The 25,939-nt window shown below is 51.5% G+C and overlaps 1 long non-coding RNA gene and 1 pseudogene across 1 annotated transcript; one reads left to right on the top strand and one right to left on the bottom strand.

Annotated features, from left to right (window-relative positions):
* Positions 1–11,047: 11,047 nt before the first annotated feature.
* On the bottom strand, positions 11,048–12,564 carry LOC140622607 (methylosome subunit pICln pseudogene; annotated as a pseudogene).
* Positions 12,565–21,527: 8,963 nt separating this feature from the next.
* Positions 21,528–25,520, top strand: LOC140622667 (uncharacterized). Its single transcript, XR_012022374.1, has 3 exons — positions 21,528–22,081; positions 22,748–22,878; positions 25,031–25,520. It is a non-coding gene; the product is annotated as an uncharacterized lncRNA (long non-coding RNA).
* The last annotated feature ends 419 nt before the right edge of the window (positions 25,521–25,939 follow it).

A 25,939-nucleotide genomic window follows, 5' to 3' on the forward strand; every position in this document is an offset into this window, starting at 1 on the left:
CACTCGCTGTGGAAGCCAAGGATTTTTATTTATTTATTTATCTTTTTTTAGTTTCCATTAAGAGCCTGGCCTTGACAATGCACCCTTCAGATTCAGCCAAGCCAGGGCTGGAGAGGAGGCAGGATATAAAGCAAAAACCCATCTTCTCAAGTTCCCGGAAAGAGAAATGGGAGGGAGAGAGAGGAAGCGGGCAGAGAGGCAACTGCATGTGACACGTCAATGGACGAGCCTGGAGTGATGTCCCTGCCTCATCTTGTGTGTCCCCAAGGGGCATGCAGGTTCCCAGGTGTCCTATGGGGGAGAAATGAAGACAAGTGCAGGGAGGTGATGGTCAGGGGCCCCAGAGACCAGCCAGCGATGGTCAAGGACATCAGCGCCTGGGGGCCAGCACAGGAGACTGAGACCACGGACTCCAACGGGGCATGTGCACAACACCCCTGGAAACCAGATGGGATCAATGTCCACGGACAAGCCACGTGAGAAGGAGAAACCAAGCAGGATTCCAGGGACATCAGATCTAATGCCCTGTCTTCCTTACCAGGAGGCCTCAAAAACCCACTGGGCTATCCTATCAGAGAGAAGAAGGGGGGAGAGAGGAAATCTAGAGGTGAAACACTCTCAAAAACTGTCATAGCAACAACACAGCACAATTTAAATCTAAAGGTTCAGTGATTTTTTAAACTTGCGGCCGACTAGGTCAGCGCCCTGCTCAGGTGCCCTCTGATGGAGTCCCCCTCTGTGACCCTCCCTGGGGCAGGGGTGGGAGCAAATGGAGAGCAAATGGGGAGTGGCCAGGATGTGCCAGAAAACCCAGGCCCTGGAAGCATCCTCCTGCAGGGTCCTCATGCTAATACCCCACCCCTCACAGCCAGGAGGGGTAGTTCACCCAGACCTCCCCATGGGGCTGAGCTCCAAGACCCACAAGGGTTACGGTGTTTACAGCACACGGTCCCCTGCCGGCTGCTTGACCTCTGCAGCTCCCGGGGATCACCTCTCAATGGAACTACTTGCACTCACACCCTTGCTTCTGAGTTTTCTTCTGGGCCACCTGATGATGATGATTAAAACCCGCCCCCCACCCCCCAACCCCCACACCTAGTGAGATGGGAGCCTGTAAGGAACATCCAATCTGCTACCAAAAGAAGAAGCTCTATTGGCTTTGTAATCCCAAGACAAGGAGGGCAAGTGTTCACAGAGCTTTCCTGATGGCCACCCTTAAAGTGATTTTATGTATTCTGGAAGCATCTTTGAATTAGGGAACAAATGTTGACTTAGGTAAAATTAAGTGCAAGGAACACTATAAGGCAGTTTGGAATGCTCTGCGGCAACTTGAAATGGGAATGCATGAATCTCCCCCGACCACGTTCGTGATGGCCCCGGACTTTTTCCTCAGCCTTGGCTTCTGCACAGTAATCTGAGCTCTCCCTCGTGTTCCCTGCTGCCTCGGGGGAAGACACCACGAGGAGGCTCCATCTTAAGGCCTCAAAATCAAGAAAAATGATGAGACAATGGAAAGTCATTAATTAATGACAGAATCATGTGGTCTCCAGCCATTGATCAGAGCTCTCCTTGTGACAAACTCTCTATGGGGAATGCATGGGTGGTAGGGCCTGTCCTCTTCGTCTTCCCATCCTGGGTAAGCATTAACCGTAAATGGGAATCAGCAGGTGTTCCTCGTGGGGCCCCAGTGGAGAGAGAGAGGCCTTCCCCTCTGGACGTGAGGGATGGTTAAGGAAGAGAGACACCAGGCAGCTATCAGCACCGAGACATTGCAAATAATCCCTCCAGCTGTGTGGCCTGTGACGGTAAACAGGCATGGCTCGCTGGCCCTGGCTCCGGGCTCTGCCTTGAGTCCAGGCCTATTCAGTCTCTCGTGATCTTTGGACCATGACTCAGTGAGGTGCCTTTTCACTGTGGAAAATCGCACAGGTCCAAAGGGGCACGCAGAGACCTGCAGTGGGCAGGTGTCCCCTCGAACTGGCGTGCTGCCACAGGTGCCCCCATGTCCTCGGCCAGTGCACACACGTGGCCAATGCTAAGTCCCTGAGACAGGAGCATGAACTCCACACCAGGGTTTGGAGGGAGAGCTGCACATCTGTGTGTGATAGTCCAATCTACCCTATGGAAGGAGGGAGAGAACCAACCAGACAGAGACAACCGTGAAACGCAATTTCCTCCAATGTTCGGGTCTGCTGCTTAGCGTGAGCTCAGGTGGGTGTGTGTCGGAGGTAGTGCATCATGCTCGGCCTACTGCACACCCGTGGTCACCGCAGCAGCAGACCTGGGAAGAACAGTAAGTGGCTTCCAAAGGCCACCAGAACAGTCCCAGGGACAGATAATGGGCCTCGTCCCTACGGTCCTGTTAACTTAACATGGTCCATCAGACCTGGAGGAGCTCAGTGTTTTCAGGAGGCCACTCTGACGTGGTAGGTGATACAGGAGAGCTCGGTTCTCGTCCCAAGGAGGTGAAGACTGAATCTCACAAGTGACAGAGTGATCAGAGCCGTAGAGGTTTATGGAGCAGAGATACGGAGAAAGCTCTCAGAAGTGAGAGGGGCCGGACAGGGCTGCCACTGGGGGCTTTTAGGGTCTGTCTTTTATAGGAAACTGACCAGGGAACTTGGTGAATTTCTTGTCCATATCAGGGTGGATTGTAAATATCATGTCTACATTTAGAACAAACATGGTGACCTTGGAACAATCATAATAACAAACAGGATGTTCTGGTAAATATCATGGGCGGGACCAGGTGTTCCCTTCTCTCTGGGGATTACCTCTCACAGGGATGACATTTTACTATATCCGGGGTTTCCCTGAGCCTAGTCAGACAGCCATTAAAGGGGGAGACTCCCTAACATTTTGGAGCTAGGGAACCAGGTTTGTTTTATCTGGTTTTTACTGTCTTATCTCTGTCTTCTTGGGATGGGTAGGAGCCTGACTGTGGGCCTTTCCCTTCTCTTTCCCTGCCTAGCCCCGTCTGCCCCTAAGTCGTTCCGACGTCATAAGAACTATCTACATGGGGGTGGGGCCATTTCCAGAAAGACTGAGACCTGATCACAGGGCTGACTCTGCCCCCACCTGCTGACATCCCTCCAGGGAAGGGAGAAATTGAGTTCAGTTTCCAGTGGTCAATGACTAAGTAATGAAACCTCCATAAAACACCCCAAATAAAGGGGTTTGGGAGCTTCCAGGTTGGCAGACCCACGGAGGTGCTGGGAGGATGGTGTCCCCCAGGAAGGCATGTGTGTCACGCCCCTCCCCCCCACACCCTGCCCTATATGCTCCGTCCGTCTGGCTGTCCCAGAGTCAGCTCCTTTCCCATAAATTGATGATAGTAAGTAAGAGGAGCTCAGAGCCACCTTAGGCTGAAGACTCGTGAAGCAAGCCTGAAAAAAGTGGGTGCAGTGAGGCGGGGACCTCCGTGAGGGAGACAACTCGTGCTCACCTCCAAAGGCAGTGCCGCCAGCCAAGCAGCCAAAGCCCACACTTGGGGCACAATCGTGGACGTGTGCAGACAGGAAGGTGGACTTGGAATCTTTCAGTGAACAGGTGTTTCCCTGGAACTGTCTCAGGTCTGAACTTTCAGCTCCCTATCCCCCAGCCCCATGCACCTACAGCCACCTGCCACCCCCCCCCCCCCCGGGGGGAAGCGGCTCTGGACAGGATGGAGCTTTGGCTCATTGGCTACAAAGTGACACCCAACCTTGCCTCCAAAGACAGAGTCACCTACCGTCCACTTGTGTTTTTGTAATGAAACCTTTACTGGACAAAATCTCACATGGGCTCCTCAAATAGACAACAAAGGAAAGCTTAGCTGCTTTCATGTGGAGAGGGTTTGAGAAGGTCGAAATCCTGCATAGGTCACCCCATTCCTCCCTCGGGTGATATGTGTGGAGCTCCAGGGGGCCCTGGATGGAGACGGGAACTGAGGGTGGGGTGGGGGTGGGGCTGATCCCCGTCCCGCTGTCACCCGGGATGGCTGAGCACCTGCTTCCCATGCCACAGCAGCATGCAGTGAATTGTCAGCTCATCTCATGTCAAAATAATACTGTGGTCTCTCGAAGACATCATTTCCTACAATTCATATTCTTTCCTTCTTCAATCGCAGGGCTTTTCATTAGCACATGATACAATAAAAATATCCTTAAAAATATTTTTCTGACATTAATGCTTATTTCAACTCAGCAGGTACTTACTGAGTGTGTATTATAAAAATCTGAAATAAGTTATAACAAATACAGTATTTGCTAACTATCACATGTCTATTTCCACCCAAGACATGTATTGAGTGCTTACTGCATACTCGATACTTCAGGAGGGGTGTGTCATTGTCAGTATTAATTTCCTATTAAGTCCCTATGCAACCTTTGCTCCTTACCTACTATTAATCTTAATGCACAACATAAAATGAGGGTTTAATTAAGCTTGATTACAGAGCCGAAAAACTTGAACATGGTTCTTTGGATTCACAAGTGTAGGATTTTTAAAAAATTTTTATTTATTTATGAGAGACACACAGAGAGAGGCAGAGGCACAGGCAGAGGGAGAAGCAGGCTCCCTGTGGGGAGCCCACTGTGGGACTCTATCCTGGGAATCCAGGATCACATCCTGAGCAGAAGGCAGATGCTCAATCGCTGAGCCACCCAGGGATCCCAAAAGTGTAGGATTTCTCTCAACAGACTTGAGACTAAGCATTGTCCCTATAAAACCCTGCTCCTTACATATTACTAACCTTAATGCATAATATAAAATGTGGAGCATAAGTGCAGGGCTGAGATATGCAGGGCTCTGGCACTCTTGCCAGGGAGGATTGGAGTGTCTGGAAGCACTGGGAGCCCTTCCCCCAGCAGTCGCGGCTGGGCCAGGCGGTCAGCGATGCACAGGGATACAGCGAGCCCAGCCTCGCCCCAGAGCGGCCCCAGGGCTGGGGAAGGAACGTGGAACCACCCCACATAACTCTAACTGTAGGTCTGAAATTCCCCTTCCCTTTCTCTGCTGCCCAGGGTTGGAACTAAGCTCTAATGTTAATAAGTCCTGCGGACAGGACGGCGAGCCCCATTATGGAAGGACTCCCCAGAGACTGAGGCCTGTGCTGCAAAATGACTCCCGAAGACCCCAAAATGACTGGTGGTAGAGAATTTGGAAACACCGCATAATTATCACCTCCTCAGAAATTCATATTGTACACGCGGCGTTGGACATCAGACAAATTCTATTGCAAACTGGTTCTAACTTAGAACTTCCCAAACCTGCAGAGTCACAGAAACCCATCGTCTTACAGTGCCCGTCCTAGTGAACAGAACGAACAGAGCTTCCTTCTAGCCTAGAGGGCCAGCCAGACCGTGGTCCTCGGGCCGTGTGTGTGAGCTTCAGGGGTCTCCCGTAAGGACGGCCCATCGCAGCCTTCAGTTCGTATTCTTCAAATCCTTTCAATGTGGGCCCCCTTGAGAATTACAAAATCTCATGCCCGTCATTAATTATTTTAGAAATTTTAACATGAATCAAATACCATGATTGAAAACAGACTAGCTCATGTCTGCGAGTAACTCTGGACGTCAGGCAGGGCAGGCGAGGGACAGAGCAGAGTGGTGGGGGGCAGGAGGGCAGTAGGGAAACGCATTCACTGTGACATCATTTCAGCTTTTGGTATACTTGAAATCTTTCATAATAAAATGTTGGGGTTGCATATGTGAGCAGGGGTGATTTTAGAATATGTTTTGTGAAGTGACACATGGCACCTACTCCACTCATGGAGGACGGGGGTTGCCCACCTGGCTGGGTCCTTCTCTGCTTCACCCTCTGAGGGATAGCAGCAGTGCCTGGGACTTGCCACTCAGGCTCAGCCTGACCTCTCCCTGCTGCTTCAGCTCTGCTGTGGGAACCAGGGATCCTCATGGCCTGTCCGGCCAGCGTCATCTCTGCAGACCGCCCGGCGCCATACCCCTCTGGGCATCTTGCCTGGCCGCGTACCAGGGCCCTGCATCCCCTCATCCTCCAGACCCTCTCCAATCCTCCAGGATCACGGGCCAGGCCCTGAGGGAAGAAGCCAAGGGCTGTCACTCCATGGGACACCTTCCAAATCCGTTTCCCATCTGGCCACCCCTGGAAGAGGCCAAGTCAAGTCAAATATCCCATCTCCGAGAAACGGCTGGTTCTTGTGTGATGTGATGAGTTTGCTTAGGAAAGAAAGCGTGCCCAATGTAGGCCTGGGTTGATACCGGCAGGTGATACCTGCTGATGCTGTCTGTCTTGTTGGAGAATAAATTTTGGAAGTTTTCTTCCCCCCCCCCACACACAAAAAATACCGGCAGGTGAGAAAAATGTGCATGCCAGTGACTCTAAGCATAGTTTAAACAATTCCTTCTGCATGAGGAGCCTGGAGGCTCACGGCGTCTGTGGATGAGGTGGGGACAGAGCTCAGTCACCTGCCATTGACACAGCAGGATTGCCATCCTCCAAAGCTCCGAGCCAGATCCATGGGGGACCCTTCAGACATAAAGGGAGCCTTGAGAGTCACAACAGGTCATTGCGCTCTGGAAATGAACAGCTCCAGAAAGTTAACTACTCCAGTAACCAATGAGTCCTGGCCAAGGCTCTTGGCAGAGGTGCTGAACGCCTGCCTGTACCAGCCCAGGTGAGAGATGACTAGGAGCCGAGTGGGAAATTATCAAAAAAGGGTGCATCCAGCCCACCAGGAAGTGAACAGGGTAATGGTGATAAGACTGGAGACCCTGGTGGTTTTGAACATCCTACTGAGTTTGCATTAAATTAATCCTTAATGCTATGCCCAGGGAGAGTCATTACAGATTTTTTTTTTAAGATTTTATTTATTTATTCACGAGACACAGGCAGAGGGAGAAGCAGGCTCCCTACGGGAAGCCCGATGTGGGACTTGATCCCGGGACTCCAGGATCACACCCTGAGCTAAAGGCAGACGCTTAACCACTGAACTACCCAGGCACCCCTCTTTAAAAGTTTTTGAACCACGGGATGCTAGAACCTGGCCAGAAAGTACTGCAGCCTGTGGGGCTCTCTGCCTTGGCCGGACTGGTGGGCAACCATGGCCAGAATCGTGCCATCAGGCCTGGGTGGGCCTGTCTGGGGGCAGAGGGTGGAACCACAGGGAGATCCCGACTCCCACAGAGAATGCCAGGGATGAGCACGCAGCTGCTCGGTTTGCTACAGTGTGACGTCATCAAAGCCAAAATGTAGAAAGAGCTTCCGGATTCCCCACAGCGCCCAGCACTGGAGCATCAGGAGAGATGGGCCCACCACAGAGCGCCTGTGCCTGCCAGTGGGTGGGGGAGCAGGTGTGAGGCCTATGTTCAGGGCTCGGGCAGGTGCTCCCAGCCCCAGCGAGGGGTTCAGGGGGCCTTACACACGGTGGACACAGCCAGGGGGAGCAAGGGAAGGGCACAGAGACGAGCAAGGGACAGAGCGGGGGGACCCAGGTGAGCATCAGGAGCGGCGGGCGAGACGCTTGCTCCAGACTCAGTTTCCAGGGGAGTGCAGCCCCCGTGCCCATGTTATTCTAAAATCTGAGAAGCGCGTCTCTAGGCACGTGGGGAAGGAGCCATGAACGTGCTCCGCGATTGGGTGATCCTAACGTAGAATTTGAGCTTCCGGGATGAATTTAGAAGTTTGTGTTTATATGAGCTTTTATTCTCTAGTTAGAGAATTGACCCACTCATCAGACAGATTACCAACACCTGCTAACCCTTGGTACCCTTACTGACCTTTCTGGAACCCACGGGAACATGGAACCGCGGTCATATTTGAAATTACAAATAGCTCCTAACGAGGTAGGAAGAGTCAGCATCCGGGCTGAGGACGTCCTGTGGACAACTCGCTCTAGACCTGGGGGCAGGGACCATGACCCTGGCCATTGCTGGTGACGCAAAGCCTTGGATGGAATCCCCCTAAGGTAGAGCAACCGCCAATTGTGATATTAACTCCCAGGTTGTCTGGCTCTGAAGCAGGAGATGCAGCTCCAAACACCCAGGTCAGAGGTCAGCCATATCGTGGGGGAGGGACAGAGAGAGAGAGAGAGAGAGAGTTCCCAGAAGCAAAAACACACCCTGGCCTCAGGGGATGTCCCCTGGTCCTGACACTGACACCAGAGGTGCAAGATGAACCCCCGTCGAGGAAAACCTGTCCCCCGCGTTCTGGTGTGTGAGCACCTGCACGGTTCTCTGAATGCAATCGGCTCCATTCTGTGATTTTACAGCGGCTGCATATTTCTGACATTTCTCAAAAATCATCTTCAAAGAAGAGCTCATTCCCAGAACAGCTCATTCTAGGAAACATTCACGTTCAGCTCTGCTACTTGTCGTCTCTGGGTTCGCTGCTCTTTGCCCTATTCTCCTCCCCTCCTCCTCTTCCTCCCCCTGTTCCTCCCCCTCCTCCTCCTTCCCCTCCTCCTCCTCCTCTTCCTCCTCCTCCTTGTTCCTTCCCCCTTCTTCTTCCCCACCCCCTTCTTCTCCTCTTCCTCCTCCTCCTTCTCTCCCTATTCTTCCTCCCTCCTCTCCTCTTCCTCCTCCTTCCCCTCCCCCTCCCCCTCCTCTCTTCTTCCTCCTCCTCCTCTTCTTCCACCCTCTCCTCTTCCTCCTTCTCTTCTTCCTCCTCCTCCTTTTTCCTCCCCTTCTTCTTCCCTACCCCCTTCTGCTCCTCTTCCTCCTCTTCCTTCTCCTCCTTCTCTTCCTCCCCCTTCCTCCTCCTTCTAATGCTATATGTATATATTTTGCACAACATAAAAATTAAATAAATCATTCACTTCATTTTATGAAGAATATAAACCCCAGAAACCAAATCATTTGTTTTTACTTTACTTGTTTTTACTTGTTTTTATTCACCATCACTCTCCGCTTATTGAGCCAGAGCCCCTTGCAGCGTTAGTGAGAGACTAGCCCCTCGTGCAGCACGCTACCTATACCTGCAAACTCACTGGCAGCCAGTGGTCTTAACACCAAGCTCCAACAACGTGCAGCAAACTGTGTTGTTTTTTTTTTTTAAGTGGGAAGATAAATGTCGACCCTCATTTAGTAAAAACAGACATGTAAGATTCCTACCCCAAAAAAAGAAGGTCAAATTATGTAGCTCATTAGAAATGTAACCCTTGGAGATGGCTGGGTATACACTAGATACAGAAGATCAAGAAATGGATTGATATAATACCCACATTAATAAAACAGCGTATGGATATCATGATAAATTCTGAAAAAAATACGTTTAATAATCACGCTTTTTAAAAATATGCCAATTAAGACTAGAGGCAGTCTCTCTTACTAACTCAAACTAACACTTTAGCCAGTCAATCCCTAAATATGCAGGAAGCTCCAGGTACCACCGTAGGTCCTTGGGCTACATCAGTGAGCACAGCAAATACCTCTGCCCCGTGGAGATGCTATTCTGGCTACGGGGAGGCGTCAGGGGAACGGGTGGTAAACTACACACATGGGGTAGACATAAGTTACATAGTGTTCATGGGTCCAGGAGCAGGGAGCCAGCAGGTGTGTCCAGAGGGAGCTGCTCTGGATTTGGAGCACAGGAGTGGGGTACGAGGATGGGCAGGGTTCTGGTATATTCTGTGGGTAAAGCTGAAATGGCTCGAGGATTTAGAGCTGGGGCGCCGTGAGAGCAGAAGCCACGGGAAGGATGCAGCCACTGTCAATGGGAAGCGGATACCGGAGGATGGGGCCCCGGGGGCGGTGTGGCAGAAGCCGCAGTGTTGAGCCCTGGCTGCAGGGACAGACACGCAGAGATGGCCGCAGGGAAGCTGGTCACCTGCTCTGCAGCCTACACCTGGGCTGGGGCTGGGGATTGGGTCCTTAATCCCCATGGGAGACAGGGCCATGCCCCCTCTGTGTGGGGGAGCCCCGCAGGGAGGCTACGCTGGGCATTCAGGGAGCTTTCTCTTTGGTGACAGGGCCTGGCCCCCTGGGGCACCCTAGCTGTGCCCCCAGCTGCCTGTGGGGCAGGTACAGTCAGCACCGTCCCCTCCCGTCTCTCTGCCTCTGTCCCCCCAAAGTGCACAGGGCACTGAGGCAGCCCCATGTTCCCACTGCAAGTCTGGAGCTTGGAGGTAACAGGAGGGAGGCACTGTCAGCCCCATTCAGGGTCCCTGCAAGTTTTTCCTCATGTCCCTGGGACTCAGTCTCCTCCTCTCAAGCCAGCATCAGGTTCTGATGTTTTCCAGTCTGGGAGGACAGAAGCGGCCTCCTCCGGCAGCCCATGGCCTCCCTGGGCCCGTGACACCCCCCGCTGAGCGGCCCTGCTTCCTTCCCACCCTCTCTGACCCAGCCACCTGCCCAGAGAGGACTTAACCCACCAAGATTGGGGCGATCGGGGTTTTCAGGCTGGGAGCTTATGCATCAATGATGCTTATGCTCTACCTAATCGCTTTTCAAGGTTGTCCTGATTTTGGATGAGTTTGTGGCATTTGCACATTTGAAAGAGGAAACCACATGCAATTGACGCTTGAACAAGTCCGGAGTTAGAGCACTGACCTCCCGCACAGTCAAGAACCCACATGTGACTTGTTTGTTTCTCACTTTTCATCTCTGTGATGTATTTATTTATTTTATAACTGGAAGCTTCAACCTCTTAATCCCCTGTATCTATTTCACAGGTACGCCCCTTCCCCTATCCTCCACCGGATTCACCTGTCTCTCCCCACTCCTTCCCTCTGGCCATCAGTTTGTTTTTATATATTTAAGAGTCCTTTTGGTTTATTAGATGCCACATATGAGTGAAATCATGTGTTATTTGTCTTTCTCTAACTTATTTCACTTAGCATGATACCCTCTCTATGTGTATACATGTAGGGTGTATGTGGATATTCGCATATGTGTGTGTGTACACACCACATCTTGTTTATCCGATCATTCATCTATGGACACTTGGGTGGTTTCCATATCTTGATTATTATAGATAATGTTGCAACAAACATAGGGGTGTGTATATCTTTTTTAATTAAACTTTATATTTTCTTTGGGCAAACACCCAGCACCTTGTATTAGATCATACAAGGTATTTCCTCCACTTTTTTTTTTTATAGAAAACCTGGATTTATTTGTTAAACTATTACAAAGACAAAACAATTATCATTGAAGTACTGTGAGGACTTCATCCCAATTTCATTTGTTATGGAAACTGACCTAAGAGGTTAGAAATTAAAGGCTATAACCTAAGAGGTTATAACAAAACAGACTGGTGAAACATGGTGAAAGAAGTAAAAGCTAATCAGAAGCATCCATATTAGTGGTATTTCATGTGGCTAGTATATTTCCCAAGAGGCTCTCTAAAGATGCCTAAATGAATTAACCTGGATCCCAAATTAGTAAAAAGACCCTAATCCCTGTGAAGAACAAGCAGTGGCCAGGGTTTCTCTGAGATCTCTTTGTCTTTCTTTTTAAGGGGTAATCGAATCCTTAGGCTCTAAAGGATATATCTTAGATTCAGCCTCCTTCCTTCCCATCCAGTCTACCTATGTCTTCAAGCACCTGCGCATTCTCACCACATAGGCCTGCCAGGTTACAGAAGATGCATATAGTGAAAGCAGGAACTACAGGCCTACTCAGAGGATACCTATACACAAAAGTTTTGGGTAGATGATAAACTACAAATACCCTCTTGGTTAAGTTGATTCACCTTTGTTAATAAAGGTCATAGTTTCTTCTGCTGGTGACAACTTTTTGTCTCAGTATATAGTCTGTCTCAAAAAAAGAACTGGTTCAGGTAAATTTTGGAGAAGGAAAAAGACTTTCATCAACACCCACTCCACAGTAGAAGAGGCACCAAGTTCTTTAGTCCTTTCCTAGTTATGAGCAGAATCCCACAGCAGCATAAATCATCTTCAGTGATCAACATCTGCATCCTCAAACTGTCCAGCAATTGTTGGTGTAGTGTCTACCTCCATCCCATCTTCATAATCTCTGATTGAATCTTCTGTCCGGACTCCAGCCATGTTATATTGGCTGCTCACAGACTGAGAAAGCATTCCTTCTAATCTCTCCAAGATGGCTTGGCCTTCTGCTGTTAAATGGGATAATCCTTCTTCATAAGTATAAAATGTAGGGATGTCCCCCTGCCCTTGTTCATGTGCTTCCACATCATATTCTTCTCCATCGTAATCATCTGAATCTTCATCCTCAGGATCAGGATGCCAAGCCTGGCATTCACACATTACAGTGAACATTGCCTCCAATGCTGATTTATCACTAGGCACAAATCTAAATTCAGCAATAGGTTCAACATCATCATCACTGTCTTCTTCTTCTTCAGCAGCAGATTCTTTTGATTCTTCTCCAAATTTAGCATTCACCATAACATACAAATGCTCTCGTGGATAGGCATTTAGGTCCCTGGACACTGCATGCAAGCTAATGGTGGGTATTCCAGTGAGAATCCTAATCCAGAGCCATCTAACCAAGACAGGTGGCTCTCGGCGATGTAGAGCGTGCCGGTGCCAAGGCCCTTGCCGTTCAGCACAGCCTGGGTCTCGGGCTGCTGCTGCCAAAGCCCCTCAGCGAAGCTGGGCGGCGGGAAACTTTTGAGGAAGCTCATTGCAGCAGGGAGTGCGGAGACACAGGCCGGGAGGGAGCTGCAGTGCGGCGACTCCAGCCACTCGCCTCGCCCTGCCCCTATTTCCTCCACTTTTAATATTTTGAGGACACTCCATACTGTTTTCCAGAGTGGCTGCACCCATTTGCATGCCCACCAACAGTGCATGAGGGTTTCTGTTTTCTCCACGTCCTCGCCAACACTTGTTTCTTGTGTTTTTCATACTAGCCTTTCTGACAGATGAGAGGTGAGATCTCACTATGGTAGTTCCCTGAGGATGAGTGATGTGGAGCATCTTTTCATGTGTCTGTTGGCCATCGGCCTGTCTTCTTTGGAAAAAAATGTCGTTCAAGTCCTCTGCTCATTTTTTTTCCTCTGCCCATTTTTTAATTTTGTTTTGTTTTTGGTTTTGGTGTGAGTTGTAGAAGTTCTTTATTTATTTTGGATACTAACCCTTCACTGAATATATCACTTGCAAATATATTCTATTCAGTGAGTTCCTTTATTGTTTTGGTGATGATTTTCTTGGCTGTGCAAAAAGCTTTTTTACTTTGGTGTGGTCCTAAGAGTTTATGTTTCCATTTGTTTCCCTTGCCTCAGGAGTCAGAGCCATAAATGTGATGTGGAAGCCAATGTCCAAGAGACTAACAGCCTATGTTTTCTTTGAGGACTTTTATGGTTTCCTCACATGTAGTTCCTTAGTGCATTTTAGGTGTATTTTTGTGTATGGTGTGAGAAGTTGGTCCAATTTCATTCTTTGGATATATCTGTCCAGTTTTTCCAGAGTCATTTATTGAAAATACTGTCTTTTCCCCATTGTAAATTCTCATCTCCTTTGCTGTAGATTAATTGGCCACATAAGCAGGAGAGTATTTCTGGGCTCTCTATTCTGTTCCATTGATCCATAGGTCTGTTTTTGTGCCAGTAGCATACTGTTTTTAGATTATGGTAACTTTGTAGTATATCCTGAAGCTTAGGTTTGTGATACTTCCAGCTTTGTTCTTCTCCAGATTGCTTTGACCTGCGTGTACCTTTTGATTCCCCCAAAACTTCACTACTCATAGCCTATCAGTGACCAAATGCCTTACCAATAACATAAACAGTCAATTAACATCTGTTTTGTATGTTTTATGTATTATATACTGTATCCTTCCAATAAAGTGACTAGAAAAAAAGACAATGTTAAGAAAATCATAAGGAATTAAAAACACATTTACAGGGCTGTCTTGTATTTAGCAAAGAGAATTTGTGTGTAAGTGGGTCCAAATAGTTTGAACTCACATTGTTCAAGGGTTGACTGTATTCTGAGTGGCGTGAATCACACCTTGCCAAGAACCCTGTGAGCAAGCACAGTGAGCCTGGCTCACCACCTCCAACGTCTTGTGGGAGAATCTGGGCTTTGAATAGGTAGAAATATTAGCAGAATGCTATATTTCTGCTGTGAAAACATTCCCCCTTGACTTAAATATCATGATGAGAAGCACCCGAAGGAGGTGGTTGTTTATCAAAGTTTCTCCCAGAATAGAAACTGCCCACAGTATTTTTCTTGGGAGGTACATGTGCAGGGGAATGTTCACGGCTGATATTTTTAAGCTAATGCATCATGTTATGCAAAGTTGAGCAGAAAAAGCAACCTTCCACTCGCCACCATGTGCTCTCCACAGTCTGCCAACCAGGCTCAATACGCTTTGCTGGTCAACGCTTTCAGTGCTTAGATTGTTAGCTCCTGCATTCCTGAAATGCCAGAAGCTCACCCTCAGGCCTGGATGGTTTGACATTTCGGTCCCAAAGCTGAGGCAAGTGGCCTAAATCCTTTGCTTATCCTTCTGTTCAGCACTTGGGGCCCACAGCAAAAGGCAAATACTGACAGTGTTCTCTGGTTTCAAATGCCCCAGTCTCTCCAGAGGGACACCACTCCACAAAGGAAAAATGGCCAACCTCAAATTAAGCAGCTGGCCCCCCTGTAAATCCAGGTTCGGGGTTTGGGGTCTTAAAACAGAGCACCTGTTACAAGCAGGCAGGTGTGGTGGGACTGCAGCTGTGGGTGCTCTTGGGCGGCTGGTTGGTCTTGACACACACAAGGGTCCTTGTCAGTCTGACGCGTGGGGACAGGACGATGAATGAGTTTTATTACAGCTCCCACCACCCCGGGAAAGAAACCAGCCCAGTTTAGCAGGATCACAGCAAGCAATAAGGGGGAAACACATTCGTTTGCCTGGTGTCGTCCAGGCTCATGGTCATCTTTCCACCGGGTTTCTATGGTAACAATGTTCATTGTAAATGCAAACGCTAACCGATTGATTGATTCAGTCTCGGGACCACATTTCCATCCCATGCTGCAAGCACACCTGCCCCCTCTGCTCTGGCGTCAGTGCACAGGGCAGAGGAGGGCCCACACCTCCCAGAATGAAATAGCTGAGTGTTTAAGCACTGAGCATCCAGTCCCACATTCCAGGAATGTGCTAATGCAGAGAAAGGCAGGCAATGAGGGGCACGGGCAAGGGGTTGGTGTTAGACCAGAATCACTGGTGATGCCCAGATGTCCAGCCTATGCCAGTATCCAGACTAATTTTATTTTCTTTTCCACCATTGTTGGAATTTTGGTTAGATTACTCTCCTAATGACAATGGTTTACTAAAGATTTTCTTTTATAACAGAACCATGGAGCTTCTTCTGTGCATGTTACAAGCAAACCCAGGTGGTGTTGCAAAGATCACCGACCGCGAATCTCTATGAAGGATAAGAGCACATGGTATCAGTGTCTCATCTGTCTCGGGTGGAGATACAGAAAACCCAGAGCCACCCCAGGATCACAAAGATCCAACGAGCCACCACCCTATGAGAAATGATCCCTGCAGTAGCCCACAAGTTCACGGCTAATGCAAAACACTGAAAACACAGCCAGAATGTCAGAAGCTTCTCTCTGTGGCCTGGGACCCTCCGGACAGGTGCCCACTCCTCTGGCCTCTACGTTGTCACAGATGCATCACCTGGAGCAGGGGACAGGTCAGTCTGTGCATTCTTCCAGGTTCTGTCTTTATTATTGTTACTATTGTTTATTAATACCAACACCAAGAGGGCTTGTCTTCTTAATGAAGTTATTTCTTCTTCGTGTGTCTTTAATTCCATATCAGGAAATGGGATCTTTTACTACATTTTTAAGCAGTTGTTTTAGTTTCTTTTAGCAAAGCTAAACTCAGGTGACACTCAGCAGTTCACCCCGCTAGGTTCCCACACCTGGGGACCTGTGCTGGCACCGCAAGGGTGAACTGACCCCGAGGCTGCACCCGCCTGTGGCTGGCCCCGGGCCTCTGATGATCATAGGGAGCTACAACACGCCGGAGGATTACGGGAGGAAGGGTGTATTTGTTTGATCTTCGAAGGTCAGGTTGTGCGTACAAGGAGGCAGAGGTCAGGTTGACGTTTCTCGGGCTTCTCTTGACGGCTCTGAGCAAGCATGTTCCAGGAAGCTGGGTTGTTATTTTGGCCAATGCCTGTTTATCATGCTACATTTGGGGGCGGAGGGGAGGGTCAGGTTTCCTGCTGCAAGGAGTCCTGAGAGGTCCTGATATTTACCTAAACTGGCCTCCAAATATTGACTGAAGGTGTATGGCTGGAGCGGGGGGTTGCAGGTCAGCCCAGAACCCTTTGTGGGGACACAGCATTGACCAGAATGGGGTCTCTGTTCTGTGACGAGTCTCTGAATCCATGTGCAGGAATCTGCCTGCTTTTTTCTTCCGTGCAAATCACTTAGAGGTCAGCGGTCCAGAACACTCGCCCGCGGCACTGCTGAGATGTGGCTCCTGAGCTTGCACATGCCTGCGAGATCCCCACACAAACAGGTCACCACGAATCAAGTAGGAAATTGTTCCATCCCACAAAGCATAAGTTAAGAACCACCGTCGATCCTGGATTCCTTTTACAGAAATTCGTCGACGAAGCACACACGGTGGGGATTGTGGGCACCAGCCCCAGGAGGCTCTCCATGCAAACCAGTTCCTTTCCCTTGCTTCCAAAAACCCAACCAGGCCAAATAAAAATCTGGCCCAGACGGAGGAGGAGGGCAGGAGCATAAAATTATTCACCTGCAGAATCACAGGACAGATGAACCAGCCAAAAAAAAAAAAAGATTCAAAGAAACAAACGCGTCAACACTGTGGTGCATTAAGACAACAAAGATGTGATTCACTTTGCCTTTGAAACAACGTGGTGCTGTCCTTCGCGGGAACGCAGAGGACCGCCCCGTTGGCACAAGGGGCAGGAAGAGGCAAAGCTCCATCCAAGTACACACGTGGCTTAAGACGGACCAGAGTCCCCGCTGCTGCCCCGCAGGCGGCACAACTTCATGGCCGGGGCCTCGGTGGCCGGGTCAGGCGGCACCTTCGCGGGGAACCAGGCGAGCCTCCCCAGAACACCCCGCTTGGCACTCCCAGCGCTCTCCCTTGGGGATCTCACAAGATTCCTTGACCTGACCTCTCCTCTGATTTTCTGATGACTCCTACCCTGCTCAATCATTGACAATCTGGGCAGGGGGGTGCAGGGTGGGGGGTAGGGATGTCTCCTCAGCCCCCAGACACAAGGCCCCGGGCAGGCCTAGAAAGTGAAAGCTGGCTTCTGAGAATGTTGCTGCCGTACAGGAAGGAGCCAGTGGCTTCCTTGACCCCAGAGCCCTTCACTTAAAAGTGTCTGCACACACGTGTGCTCTGTCCCCAGTGCTCCTCCTCGGGAGGGAGGAGTGCCCTGCTGGCCCTTCCCGGGGGTGACTCGGACCCTGGGCCTCCTGCCAGCAGCTGTCGTGGCTGCCCCTAGCCTGCTCCCGTGTCCTTTCTAGCCTTTGGACAGCTTCCAGGCAGGGCCGTCCACTCTCAGACTTGCTGGGTCAGAAGCTCTGGCAGGGTCATGCGTGGGAACCCCGTGGAACCCCATGGAGGTGCACGGTCTCCCTGAGTTTACTTCCCATCCCAGAAGCCCGTTCTGGCTTCCTCCCAGGGTGGCAGGTTTCCCTTTGAAAGAGGAGCGCCAGGACCAGTTCTAGCCCGGGCAGTGCCCGCCAGGCCCAACAGGGCCCCAATTCAAAGAAGGCAGCGAGGCATCGCTTGGCAAGGCCCAGAGCCCCTGGACAAACCGGTTATCCCAGCAGATTCTTGCAGACCTTTGGCCAATTCAGATGAGAGGAAGATAGTGTGTTATTTATAGTGTGTGAGTGTGTGTGTGTGTGTGTGCGCGCGCGCATGTGCAGACCCATAGACGTGTACATATAGACACACACGAGTGGATTTATTTAACTGCTTATTGTTAAATATACCATGAGCATGGAAAGCACTTAGCAAAGCCCTGCGAGAGAAACAGGCTTGTAACCAGCACTGAGGACCTGTGAGGACACCCCAGGCACCCCTGGGCACCCCCACATCATGCCCCTCCCCGCCTGGGCACCCACCAGGCTCTGATTTCTGGCCACCACTCCCCGACTTGTCTTTGTAGCATTGGTACCCGTGGACAGTCCCACACAATGCAATTCATCTCTGCTTTCTGTGGCTCTGCCTTATGGGTCCATGGGTCCCACAAGAGATGCACACGTGACCCTAAACAAACATCTCGGGAGCCCTGAGTTTGTATAGTTGGGACATCACAATCTGGTGGCCCCTGGGACTTGTGACCAGCATCCCAAGTGAGCAGAGCCTTGCGGCGCTGAGTCCTTTCCCTGCAGAGGCTGGGCTGACTGCAATGAGTGTTGCAATTGAACAGGGTCGTCGGACGCACAGCCCATGTTGGAGAGCTGGGGATCGCTGTGTGGAAGAGCAAGGAACACATGCAGAGGCGGGCAAAGCGTGTGTCCTCAGAATGCCACCGTGCGCTATCTAGGGAGCCCGCGGGGTCTCCTGTGTGACTCTGGAAGGCAGCTGCCCACTCCTGCCCGCTCCCTGGCAGGCCTCAGAAACACCTCCTCCCTCTGTCATCCCCAAGGGGGCTCTGCAGGGTCCGGAAAGCCTCAGCCCAGCAATCCCAGCCCTCCCCTGGGTCCTGCCCGCATCTCAGGTCCCAGGCAGGCCCCAGCCTTAGCACGCCTCCCACTGCGCCCCTGACATGATGAATGCCCAGGGCAGGAAAGACCGGCCAGCAGGGGAAGGTGAAGGCGTCCCACCTCCAGGGCCGCTCCGGACCCACAGGACCCCAGCCGCCCTGCCCCTGCGTGGGGACCCCAGCCAAGCATGCCACTGGGAAGCAGTGCCCGAGGGAGCTCGGGGAGGAAACAGAAAATGAAACAGGACAAAATGTTGAGAACAGAAGAAGAGAAGGGGAGGGACGTGCCCCCAGGGAGGCCTGTCACCCTCCCTGGACGGGAGGCACTCTGCGTGGGGCTTGTAGCCCTCAGCACCTGGCCCCGCCTGCCTGACGCCGGAGCCGCTGTCCTGCCCTCTGCAAGGTGCAAAGTGCGGACCCAGCACACACTGAACATGATTCCCCCCCAGCAGCCGTCCCCCTAGCCGAGGACGGGAGGCTGGAGGACACGCTCTCCCTCCAGGGAACAGGGACTTTGACAAACAGAAACAGAGCAAAGCAGTCCCTGGAAATCACAATGAGGGAGCGTTCAGATGTTCGGGAATCAGCTTGTTTTTGTTGGAACTGAGAGAGCTGTGCCTGCATGTCCGTCCTCCTGCATGTCCTGTTCCCTTCACCCCGGGAACAAAACAAGTGCTGCGATCACCTGTTGACAGTTCTCGGCTGAGCCTTGCGTGGGCTGGGTCCACCCGGAGGGGCTGTCATGGCTCACTCTGGTGCATCGTCACGGGTTCCACACGCCCGGGGACGTGTTCAAGGACACACAGGCCTCATCCAGATTCCCACAGACATGCAGCCTGCACCACACGAGCATGCAGACAACTGACCCCGGGGAGGGAGGGCCCCAGAAAGCCCCGGGGCGCCCCGCAGGTGCTGTGGGTGGGGGTGGGGGGCTGGGGGCCTTCCCGGGCTCAGGCGGGGCTGTGCAGCCTCCCTGCGGCCCCTCAGAAGCCAGACGCAGACGGCATTCATCAGAATAAACCAGTCTGCAACGTAGCAATCGAGGGCTCCACATAGAGCAGGGCTTCTCCAAGCGCGGAGAGCAGAGGGCCCTCTGGGTTACCCTGCAGGTGCCGTGCCCCTCCCCCAGAGTCTGAATCTGAACTCTGGACCGGGGCCACGTCAGGTCATTGCCACCTCCCTCGGGACAGCCAGTTCCTCCGTGACCTCTGTGTGCCCCAGATTCCCTAAGTTAGGGGATCTTCTGGGCCCTGGGGATGCCAGCGGCCTTTCTGTTGGTTTGCTGGGGGCTGCGCAGGTCTGGTGACATGCGGTCACTTGCCGGGCACACAGTAAGTGCTCAGAGTACGCTGCTTTTGCAGATGTGCTAGAGCATCAGGTGCTTCCCGGGTTCCGTGCACCTCTTGGTTCTGCTCATTCCTCCCTCTCCATCCTTGTCCTGGCTCTTGGATCGGGTCTGGGGAGAAATCTTGTTGAGCCAGTTTCCCCTCCACCGGCCCCGGGGTGGGTGCTGACCACACAGGGGGTGACCCTGCATTGCCAGCACAGCTGGCCAGGTGCTGCAATCAGGGCGCTCGGGCTTTCCAGGCTGTCAGCACCTGCCTCCTGGGAAGGGGTCTCGCCCAGCCAGTTACTGCGGGGGGACCTTCAGGAACACTTGATCCGGTTATTCTGACCTGCAGCATCCTACATCAGGGACACTGAGGCTGGAGTGAGGAGCTGCAGGCAGGGCACCCGCAGCCCCCGCTGAAGAGCACCCAGACATGGTGGTGCACATGCACGGGACCCAGGGCTACTCATAGCATCACTCAGGGGCCCTGGGTCCCAGTCCCGCCCTGCCAGCCCACGGCCCTCCGTGGGGGATGTGAGTGCCCCGTGCCCCCAGGAAAGCCCACATGGCCCAGTGCAGGCTGGATGGGAGGAACCCCAACCAGAATCCACTAAACAGTGGGAAGCCTTCTACGTGAGCCCAGAGCAGCCAGGTCTTCTCCCCTTTTCTAGGACACCCATCAGCACTCAGTGGGACATAGGTGCCTGCACAGCTCCGGGAGGGGCCCATGCAGGGTCGGGGCACACGGCTTTCCTGGCAGCTCCTGGCCCCCTCGCAGGACCCTTGGCCTCCCAAGTGTGACACCTCAGCCTCCATTTAGACAGATCAAGGGCCTCCTCCTTGAATGTATCCCTCCCTTGGCCAAAAGCACAATTTAAGGTAATTTCCTGACCCATCGGTGACCTGTCTCGCAGCCTACCGGTGCTCAGTGTGAGTGAGCTTATTTTCCATGGACTAATTGTCTCTTTTGTAAGGAAATGTAATCGCCAGGTAAGAAACAACAGGGAAGCAGCTGACCCAGGAGGGCACATTGGGGCTTTCTTTCAATGTGACCACAGGTACCACTCAGAGAAAATAAAGCCTTGGGATTGATTTGCATTCACCCCCCAAAAAAGTGCATTAAGTTTCTTGTGCTTCAGATTCGGTCTTGCCTCCAGACAGGCAAGTGAGTCAGATGGGCGCAGTAATCAGATGGCGAACGCCCAAAACTGAATCCAACAACACAAGCTGTTGTGACACCGTCATTAGGCGCCACAAACCCAAACAGGCCTGAACTCCGTCACCCACTCCCCGGGGCAGGTGTGACTGCCAGCAAGCTGGCTGGGCAGCACGGGACCCCCGTGAGTCCCCACGCCCAGGACCCCGACAGTCACCAGAGGTGTAAGCGTGGTGACAAGGAAGCCAGCTGCCTCCGCACTGGCACCAGGCTGGCACCACACAGGCCGGGCCTCTCTAGGGGTGGACCATTTTGCAGATGGGAAAACCGAAGCAGAGCTTTCTGAAGAGTGATCGTTGGTTGCATTAGAATGACCAGAAATTGTGAGTGATGGAACCCCAGCCGTAGTTTCAAATATTGGGGGGATAAAGCATCTTTCTCAAGGTCGAGTGAGGAGCCAGTGCTGGGTTTTTTTTGTAAGGGCTGGTCGCTCACGCCAGACTCCACTTCATCCCTGAGTTCACGTTGGAAGAGCTCACACCCCTGTTCACGTGCCATGTCCTCTTCTTTATGTAACTGGTAACACATCGAGTCATGGAACATGTTGTAAAAGGCAAACAGTGGCTGGCGCAGGCTGTGGCTCATTCGCCGTCCCTGTCGCAGGTCACATGGCAGCTGCTGACCACGTGAAGGCATAGGCTGTGGACACACATCTTCCTTCCTCCCGCACCAAGATCCGAGTCCTGCCGGTTTAAACTTCATTGATTTTGTACTTTACCTTCCATTCCGTCCTTGTCTTGTCTTTCAAATTTCTAAGCTCTTAACCTTGGCAACTGTTCTATATTTTGGGGACACAAGAAGAGGCTGACCCAAGGGATGCTGATGTGGAAATTTGTGGAAACTCCAAAGGTAGTTTCAGAGCCTGTTGCATGTGCTCTACCTTCCTTGTTTGTGAGTTCGGGGAGGTGCTGGGCCTCTCCCAGGATGGGCTTCCATGCGAGCGGCAGGACAAGGTAAGAAGCCCCTTCCCCGGAGTGAGCCCATTCACCCTCAGGGAGGAGGCTCAGTTTATGGTTTAAGAACCACAGGCCCCAGGGTGACAATGTGGGGTCTTCCAGGAGGGGAGGGGAAGGCGAGAGCTTGGAGGCAGAGGCTGGGCAGAGGGAAGGAGTCCCCTGATTCTAGGGAGGGGTGTGAGTTGGAGAGGTCTTGGGGTGGTACAGGTCAGTGCTGGGGCCCTCAGAAAACCCCAGGGGCAGACAGGTGCAGCTGCTCAGAGCACCCATGGGGGCTGGACCAGCGGCATGCCAGGTCCAAGTCCTCAATGCCCATACCAGGCCTGGAGACTTTAGGCCAAGTTCTTCCTCTGGGTGGGCATCTCAGCAGCCATCCTGATGAACCAAATATTAGAAGACTTCACCACATTCTCTAGGTGTAACAGGAAGCCCAGAGGTATGCATAAGGGTCCTTTACACCTGGCCGAGATGGAATTTCTTACCAGCCAGCTTAGTGGGATTTGAATTTCATTTTACATTGACATAGAAAAATAATGAGACATTTCTTGCACTTGAGTGCAGTGGGATGGATCTGCCAGCATGAGATTCAATGCATAAAACAGAAGCCATGTGACAGCAGTTTAAAGAGAAGGATTTTTTTTTTTTTTTATCTTGCATAAACAGGACCAAAGAAGCTAGTGCCAGTCTCCTTCCAAAGTTCCATTTCACCCTCCTTGGTATGTGGCTTCCAACTGCAAAACTATCTTGTGGTCCAAGGTGACTGCTGGAGCACAGCCAACGTGTCTGCATTCCAGGTAAAAAGAAGGATAAAGGTGAAAGGGCAAGAGTGAGCAGGCCAGTGCATCCCTCTTTCAAGGTGCTTCCCTGAAGGCCCCACCCAGCATGTCCTGCTAAACTCAGTGGCCAGGATACAGGCATGGCCACACCATTTGCAACAAAAGCTGAGGGATTTGGATTTTGTAGCCGGACTCATTGTTATTCCCCATAAAATAAAGGTTCTATGGCTAAGGATGAAAATTGGGTGGGGCCTGGGGGTAGATCATAATCTCCAACACAATAAAGTGAAATTGATGATTAATGTGTGTTCCTACCCTCAGATGTTTGCAATTTCTCAGATACCTGGAGATCTATCTGCCTCCGATTAAAACCTCTTGACGTAATGATTGACAGTTCTCCATTACCTCGCTTCTATTTTTTATTTCCAAGCTCCATAAATTAGGTGGGGGCAGTGGGGATGGTTTATAAAAACAGCATTCACTTAGCTGTTGGCTGCTGGGGCTGACCAACCACTTGTCTAAAGCATCCCCGGGACTCTCTGTTCCTTCCCAGTAAATGGAGCTGTTAGTGAACTAGCACGGAGCCAGCTGTGGGGAATGAGATCAAGACACATTCTGTGCCAAATATGTAAAACAAGATGCTTTCCGTGGCGAACACTCTTCTAAGGGGCCACCGGTCTGCTTCAGCCAGGACAGGAGTGATATTTTGAATCCTAAGGAGACTGGAGAGAAAAAGAGAGGAGGTCTTGCAGAAGCATCTGGAAGACATTTCGAAGAGAAAGCGGGCATGAGAGGGGATGCTTTTGCCCAAGTGACTTTTTGGGAAACAAAGTTAATTTAGCTCTGGAAGATGCACCCTGGGGGAGAAGAGGGAATGGTTCGTGATGTCCCTGAGGGGGACAGGAGGGCATGGGGGTGGCAGGGACAGCCTGCAGGTGGAGGACACAATGGAAGGCCGTGTGAGCCACCAGGAGGGCGGCTGTCTCCCAGGTGACAGGGCAGCAGGGGCAGAAGAAGGGGAGAGCCTCCGTCTCCATCCACGTGCACAAAGGAAGAGTCCAGGTGTTTCTGTCCAACCAAGGGACTTTCATCTGTAGGTACCCTTTGCACTGATTTTTAGGCATCTCATGCACCTTTGCAAATTCCTGAATAGATTCAGAGTGGTGCTGTCCCATCCTCTCTTCTGCTCATTCGAGAGTGGCAACCGTTTCTCTGTCACTAGGGCCGTGTGAGGCATCTCCATCAGATCTTCAGGCGGCTGAGAGCCAGCCGTGGGAGCCATGGACGCTTATTCCCAGCCAAGCAGGAGCAGGTGCATATGGGGACATCAAGCTTCGTCATGGAGAGACACCAGTGGTCTCACCCTGTTAGCTGCTGCCCCTGAATCCACCCTTCCTCTTGCTTTGGCAGATGGTTTGGCTTGAAATTGTGCCCTTTGGACCCCTCACCCTGTCCCCACTCACTAGTTCATTCTACACTTTTTTATTGGGAGGAGTGTATACTCCTGTGGAGACACTTTCATTGTCATGGTATCAAGACTAAACGGGATGGTCTAGAACAAATGCTCAAGAGCCCAGAAGGACCAACTCAATGGGCGCTCGTTTTGGAGAACACAAGTCTCAGACTGGTGTACATGGGGCAGATGGGGGCTGCCCAGAGCAGGCTTGCCTCGAATGTTGCTGGGCCCAGAGCAAAAGTACAAGCGGACAATCATGGGCCACAAGGCTAAGGGTTTTTAAGTTATGAATCAAGCTTACAAACTGCTAAGTAGGAGACATGCTGTTCCTCTGCCCTGACAAATATACTTCCCTAATGACTTGGAAGGGCAGGCTGGACTTTAGAATTCTCTCTGTCCTTGGAGAGGCCGACACAGGAAGATCTGGCCCCCAGCCGTGGCATGGGGTCATGGTCCTCTATTCCCGACGATTGGCTCCTTTGGGCACCCCAAGGGCCTCCCAGGCCTGTGTGTGGCTATGCAGCCCACGCATACAGGCACTGTCCACACCTCCAGCCCTCGGTGGTGATGTCCACTCTCAGAGGGGGATGCAGGAGCAGGGGGAGGATTGTTTTAGGCAGAGAGAACAGTCCAGAAGGTAATGCAGTGTCCTGGCTGTTCTATTCCCTTGGCTGTACTGACAACTCACCCAGAGCCATGGTCTTTCTTGTCCAGGTCTTGTCCCGTAAGGTCGAAGAATGGCAAGAAAGTCTATGAGTCGTTGATTCATCTGTGGTGCATTCAAGAAGCGAGTCCAATACTCTCATGTAGATAACCAAGAAAATGTGTTTTCGCTTGGTCTAAATGGACGTAGAGGATTCGTAAGGAGTGCTGAGTCTCCCAGGCAGCATGCTGGCCAGGGGAGTCCTGAGGGGACAGAGGAGAGGACTCTGGAATCTGAGACGGTAAATAAAGATTGGAAGAGGTGGTGAACACCGTGGACCACTCAACCTGGGGAGCATTATGAGCTGAACTGGGTCCCCCCAAAAAGATCTGTTGAGGGCAGCCCGGGTGGCTCAGTGGTTTAGGGTCGTCTTCAGCCCAGGGCATGATCCTGGAGACCCGGGATCAAGTCCCACATCAGGCTCCCTGTGTGGAGCCTGCTTCTCCCTCTGCCTGTGTCTCTGCCTCTCTCTCTCTCTCTCTCTCTCTTTCTCTGTGTGTGTGTGTGTTTCTCTCATGAATAAATAAATTAAAAAAAAAAAAAAAAGATCTGCTGAAACCCTGTCTCCCAGTACCTCATAATGTGACCTTATTTGGAACTGGGGCATTTGCCACTGTGGTCAAGTTAAGAGGAGGTCGATAGGGTAGTGGGTCCTCATCCAACGTGACTCTTGTCTTTATAATAAAAAGGCAAATTTGGGTACAGAGACAGACACCAGGAGCCCACGTGATTTGGAGGCAGAGAGCGGCATACACTTCTACAAGCCAGAGCAGGCCCAAATTGGCCGCAAACCACCAGAGGCTGGGAGAGAGGCCTGGGGCAGAGTCTCTCTCACAGCCTCAGAGGGAACCGACCCTGTGGACATCTTGCTCTTGAACTCGCAGCCTCCAGAGGTGGGAGACCACCAACCTGTGCTACTT

The sequence above is a fragment of the Canis lupus genome, chromosome 1 (genome assembly GCF_048164855.1).
Source record: "Canis lupus baileyi chromosome 1, mCanLup2.hap1, whole genome shotgun sequence".
Lineage (NCBI taxonomy): Eukaryota > Metazoa > Chordata > Mammalia > Carnivora > Canidae > Canis > Canis lupus.